Genomic DNA, 6,209 nt, shown 5'->3' on the forward strand with positions numbered 1-6,209 from the left:
ACGAAGTCTCTCTGTTGTACAGGTTGGAGTGCAGTGGCGCAATCTTGGCTCACTGCAACCTCCACCTCCCAGGTTCAAGAGATTCTCCTGCCTCAGCCCTCAGAGCAACTGGGATTACAGGTACCTGCCACCACGCCCGGCTAATTTTTTGTATTTTTTCATAGAGACAGGGTTTTACCATGTTGGCCAGGCTAGTCTCAAACTCCTGACCTCAGGTGATCCGCCCACTTCAACCTCCCAAAGTGCTGGGATTACAGGCATGAGCCACCATGCCCAGCCAAAATGCTTCTTAATGTTGTATGCCTTTGATCTAACTCCAGAGCACTGAAATGGTTCTTTTTAAACCACTTATACAGCTTTTTGGTTGCTTTTTGAGGAGTAGGTTTGGTGATTTCCTCATCTGTCATGCTTAAAAGCTATAGTTCCAGTTATCTTTTTAAATTTTTTTTTTTGGCGATGGGGGATGCAATCTCGCACTGTTTTCTGGGCTGGAGTGCAGTGGCACAGTCTCGGCTCACTGCAACCTCCGCCTCCTGGCTTCAAGCAATACTTGTGCCTCAGCCTCCCCAGTAGCTGGAATTACAGGCACGAAACACCATGCACAGCTAATTTTTGTATTTTTAGTAGAGACGCATGTGGCCAGGCTGGTCTCAAACTCATGGCCTCGAGTGATCCACCCACCTCAGCCTCCCGAAGTGCCTTTTGCCTATCTTTTAATTGGGTTGTCTTTTTGCTGTTAAGTTTGTTATATATTCTGAATATTAACTCCTTTTCAGATGTATGGTTTGCAGATATTTTCTCCCATTTCTGTAGGGTGTGTATTCACTCTGTTAATAGTTTCCTTTTCTATGCAAAATCTTTTTAGTTTGATGTAATTCCATTTGTTTATGTTTGCTTTTATTGCCTGTGCTTTTGGGATCTTATCTAAAAATTCCTTGCCTAGCCCAAAATTGTGAAGCATTTGCCCTGTTTTCTTCTAATTGTTTCATAGTTTTGGGTTTTATATTTAAGACTTTAATCCATTTTTAGTTGATTTTTGTATATGGGGAGAGGAGGGGATCTAGTTTCATTCTTTTGTATGTGGATATATCCACTTTTCCAAGTACTATTTATTGAAGAGAGTCCTTTCTGCAGTGTGTGTTCTTGGCACCTTTGTCGAAAATCAATTGGCTGTAGGTGTGCAAATTCATTTATGGGCCTTCTATTCTGTACACTTGGTGTATGTATTTGTTTTGGCCACTACTATGCTGTTTTGGTTACTATAGTTTTGTAGTATATTTGGTCAGGTAGTGTGATATCTCTAGCTTTGTTCTTTTTGCTCAGGACTGCTTTGGCCATTTGAGGCCTTTTGTGGTTTTATAAGAATTTTAAGATTTTTTTTCCTGTTTCTGTGAAGAATGTCATTGGCATTTTGATAGAGATTGCATTAAATCTGTAGATTGCTTCGGGTAGTAGGGCCATTTTCACAGTATTAATTCTTCCAGTCCATGAACATGAAATCTCTTCCATTTAGTTGTATTCTCTTCAGTTTCCTTTGTTAGTGTTTTATAGGTTTCCTTGTAAAGATCTTTTACCTCTTAACTGTGTTCCTAGGTATCTTATTTTTTTTTATAGCTACTGTAAATGGAATTGTTTTCTTTGTTCTTTATTAGTGTATAGAAACACTACTAATTTTACGTGTTGATTTTGTATCCTACTACTTTACTGAATTTGTTTATTAGCTCTAACAGGTTTTTGGTGGCATCTTGAGGGTTTTCTATGTATAAGGTCATGTCATTTGCAAACAAGCACAATTTGACTGTCTCCTTTCCAATTTGGATGCCTTTTATTTCTTTCTCTTGACTAATTGCTCTGGCTAGGACTATGTTGAATAGAAGTGATTAAAATGGGCATCTGTATCTTGTTCTTGATCTTTGAGGAAAAGATTTCCACTCTTCCCATTCAGTATGATGTTAGTTGTGGGTTTGTCACATATGGCCTTTATTATGCTAGGCTGCTTGTCCAGCTGGGCAGAGCAGGCCAGCCAGCTGTGTGTTGGTTTCTCCACTGTACAGGTCTGCCTGTTCCCTGGGGCAGGGAGGTGCCATGTGAGTTCAGTGCCAGGGCTCTCTCATTCTGTTGGGCCTAGGCTCTCAGCAGCTGGATGGTGGTGATATAGCTACATGTGTGTGTGATGGACTGACAGTGGGGCGTCAGAGATGGAGAGATGCAGTGGCAATTGGCCCCCAGGCAGGATGAATTCTAGCAGAGGGTCCAGTTTCAAAATGGCACCATGCTATGACTGGGAATGGGGGCTGGGAGGTATATGACATGGGCTCCAACTCCGGAGCAGTATAGTCCAGTGAACTGCAGGCAGCTACAAACTGGATTCAGAGTTTGTGAGGACTGCGGGACTCTCTTGTAGCAAGGAATGCAGGCGGCTGCAATGATCATGGGGACCATGGGTCCCCAGCTTACCCTTTCCCCATTAGAAGTGGTCCTTCCTGACTCCAGGCCACTCCTTGCAGGGAGGCAGTGTGGCAGAGGCAGAAGGCTTTGCTCCCGTTTCTGTGGTGCTATCCCCGGCATCTGGTGTTCCACAGGAATTTCAGCACTCCTCCTAGTGCCTCCAGCATACTTCCACAGCCACTCCAGTTGAAATATAGTTTGTTTATTAGTTGTTTTGGTCCCTTTTGTTGAGTAGAGGGGAGCAAGAGCTAGGCAACTCCAGTCAACCCTCTTGCTGATGTCACTGTCTTTTAGAGAGAATAATAAGAAAAAAAAAAATCTTGGCTGAGCGCAGTGGCTCATGCCTATAATCCCAGCACTTTGGGAGGCCGAGGCAGGCGGATCACGAGGTCAGGAGTTCAAGACCAGCCTGGCTGATATGGTGAAACCCCGTCTCTACTAAAAATATAAAAATTAGCCGGGTGTGGTGGCACGTGCCTGTAATGCCAGCTACTCAGGAGGCTGGGACAGGAGAATCGCTTGAACCCAGGAGGCAGAGGTTGCAGTGAGCCAAGATCATGCTACTGCACTTTAGCCTGGGCAACAGAGTGAGACTCTGTTTCAAAAAAAGAAAAAAAATCTTGTAGATTTACCCATCTAGTTGTCATTTCAGTGTTTTTCGTTCCTTTGTATAACTCTGTATTTTCATCTGGTGTCATTTTCCTTCTGCCAAAATGATCGCCTATAATATTTCTTACAGTGTAGGTTTGCTGCTGATGAATTATTTTAACTTTTGTATTTCTAACAGCATCTTTAGTTGATCTTCATATTTGGAAGATACTTTTGGTGGATGGAGACGTCTAGGTTGAGCTTTGGTTTTTGTTTTTTGGGTTTTTGTTTTTTTTTGAGACAGAGTCTCACTCTTGTACCCAGGTTGTAGTGCAGTGGCACAATCTTGGCTCACTGCAACTTCCACCTCCCGGGCTCAAGCAATGCTCCCACATCAGCCTCCCAAGTAGCTGGGATTACAGGTGTGCACCACCATGCCCAGCTAATGTTTGTATTTTCAGTAGAGACAGCATTTCACTATGTTGCCCAGGCTGGTCTTGAACTCCTGACCTCAAGGGATCCTCCTGCCTTGGCCTACCAAAGTGCTGGGATTATACGTGTGAGCCACCGCGCTCAGCCTGATTTTTCTTCTTTGAGTATTTTTAAGATGTTGCTCCACTGTCTTCTGGTTTGCATCGTTTTCCCTCTCATCTTTGTTCCTTTCTACATAACAATTTTTTCTTTTCTTGCTGTTGTTTTTCTTTTTCTTTCTTTTTTTGGAAATAGGGTCTCACTCTGTTGCCCAGGCTGGAGTGCAGTGGCACAATCATGGCTCACTGCACCCTTGACGTGCAGGGCTCAAGTGATCCCCCCAACCTTTGGCCTACCAAGTTGCTGGGACTACAGGTGCATGCCACTATGCCCAGCTAATTTTGTTTATTTTTTATACAGACAGGGTCTCACTATGTTTCCCAGGCTGGTCTCCAACTCCTGGGCTCAAGCCATCCTTCTACCTCAGCCTCCCAAAGTATTGGGATTACATGCATGAGCCACTGTGCCTGACGTTCTCTGGGTAGTTTTAAAAGCTTTTTAAAATCACAGGTTTGAAGCAAATTGATTATAATGTGCTATAGTGTAGTTTTCATGTTTCCCATACTTGGGGTTCATTGAGCTTTTTGAATCTATGGGTTTATAGTTTTCATCTGATATTTTTTCTGTTCATCCTTTTCTCTCCCTGAAGGAGATTACTCCAATTATATATATATCAGGCTGCTTGAAATTGTTTCATGGCTTACTAATGTTCTTTTTGTTTCTTTTTCAGTCTTTTTTCTCTCTGTTTTCATTTAGGATGGGTTTTATTGCTGTGCTGTCAATTTCACTAATCTTTTATTTTGGAGTGTTTAAGCTGCTGTTAGTTCCATCAATCTTTTAAATAATCTCAAATACTGTAATTTTCATCTCTAGAAGTTATACTTCTAAGATTGGGTCTTTTAAGATCTTTTATGTCTCTGCTTAGCATCTTGTACATGTAGAATACAATATAATAACTATTTGTAATGCCTTTGGTAATTCTAACATCTTGTATAAGTTCTGGCTCAGTTTCCATGGATTGATTTTTTTACCTTATTTTGAGTTGTATTTTCCTGCTTCTTTGCATGTTTGGTATTTTTTTATTGGTTGCCAGACATTGCAGACATTGTGATTTTACCAGTTGGGTGCTGGATATCAATATTCTTGAGCTTTTTTTTTTTTGCAAGTAATGAAGTCAAGTTACTTAGAAATACCCTCCATCTCACATCATATTCTACATTTCAGTAAATGGTAGTTCCAGTCTTCTAGTAGCCCTGGCTATAAAATTTAGAATCATCTTTATCATTTGTTCACATTCCACATCCGCGGTGGCAAATATTGTCAGATTTTCCTTTAAAATATGTCTAGAAACAGGCTGGGCACAGTGGCTCACACCTGTAATCCCAGCACTTTGGGAGGCCAAGGTGGGCAGATCACCTGAGGTCAGCAGTTTGAGACCAGCCTGGCCAACATAGCGAAACCCCATCTCTACTAAAAATACAAAAATTAGCTGGGCCTGGTGGTGCATGCCTGTAATTCCAGCTACTCGGGAGGCTGAGGCAGGATAGTTGCTTGAACCCAGGAGGCAGAGGATGCAGTGAGCCAAGATTGCACCACTGCGCTCCAGCCTGGGTAACAGAGCGAGAGTCTGTCTTAGGAAAAAAAATAAAATAAATAAAAATAAATAAATAAATTCTATCTATCTATCTATCTATCTATCTATCTATCTATCTATCTATCTATCTATCTATCTAGAAACTGACAACTTCTTATCACTTCCTAAACTGTTAACATCCTGGCCAGGTGCGATGGCTGACGCCTGTAATCCTAGCACTTTGAGAGGCTGTGGCGGTTGGATCACCTGAGGTTGGAGTTCAAGACCAGTCTGGCCAACATGGTGAAACTTTGTCTCTACTAAAAATACAAAAATTAGCTGGGCATGGTGGCGCACATCTGTAATCCCAGCTACTTGAGAGACTGAGGCATGAGAATTGCTTGAACCCTGGAGGCGGAAGTTGTACTGAGCCAAGATCACGCCATTGCACTCCAGCTTGGGCAACAGAGTGAGACTCCATATCAAAAAACAAACAAAAAAAAAAACAAAAAACAAAAAACTAAGCTCTCACTATCTCCTACCTGGATTGTTTTTATTGTATTTATCTGAACTTTTCTTCTATTCTTCCTGCCTTACCGCCTATTCATTACAGAGAAGTCAGATCTGTTAAAACAGGTCAGAAGCCTAAAGGCAAAAGTCCTTGTGGTGACCTATAAGAACCTATGAAATCTAGCCATTTGCTATTACTTTGACCTTGACTCCAACACTCTTGCTCATTTTGTTTCACCAATACCGGATAGATAGTGTGTTAGTGTGTATGTGTTTCCTTATAGATACTCAATTGAGTGCCTAAGATGTTCCAGGCATTAAAGATATAGCAAGAACAAAACAACTGAGAATTTATACTCTCTTGGATCTTCACCTTAGAGGGAGGAGACAGATAGTTAACAAATAAATATTGAAAATGTTAAGCCAGGCGTGGTGGCTCAAGCCTGTAATCCCAGCATTTTGGGAGGCCAAGACGGGTGGATCACGAGGTCAGGAGATCGAGACCATCCTGGCTAACACGGTGAAACCCCGTCTCTACTAAAAAATACAAAAAACTAGC

At 41.9% G+C, this 6,209-nt stretch overlaps 1 protein-coding gene across 1 annotated transcript in view; it reads left to right on the forward strand.

The window, feature by feature from the left end:
• The window catches only part of ZFYVE9 (zinc finger, FYVE domain containing 9), a 136,440-nt gene that overhangs the window by 82,071 nt on the left and 48,160 nt on the right, over positions 1-6,209 (forward strand). The gene's annotated exons all lie outside the window — the stretch shown is intronic.

The sequence above is a fragment of the Colobus angolensis genome, unplaced genomic scaffold, assembly GCF_000951035.1.
Source record: "Colobus angolensis palliatus isolate OR3802 unplaced genomic scaffold, Cang.pa_1.0 Scaffold68, whole genome shotgun sequence".
NCBI classification, from domain to species: Eukaryota; Metazoa; Chordata; class Mammalia; order Primates; family Cercopithecidae; genus Colobus; species Colobus angolensis.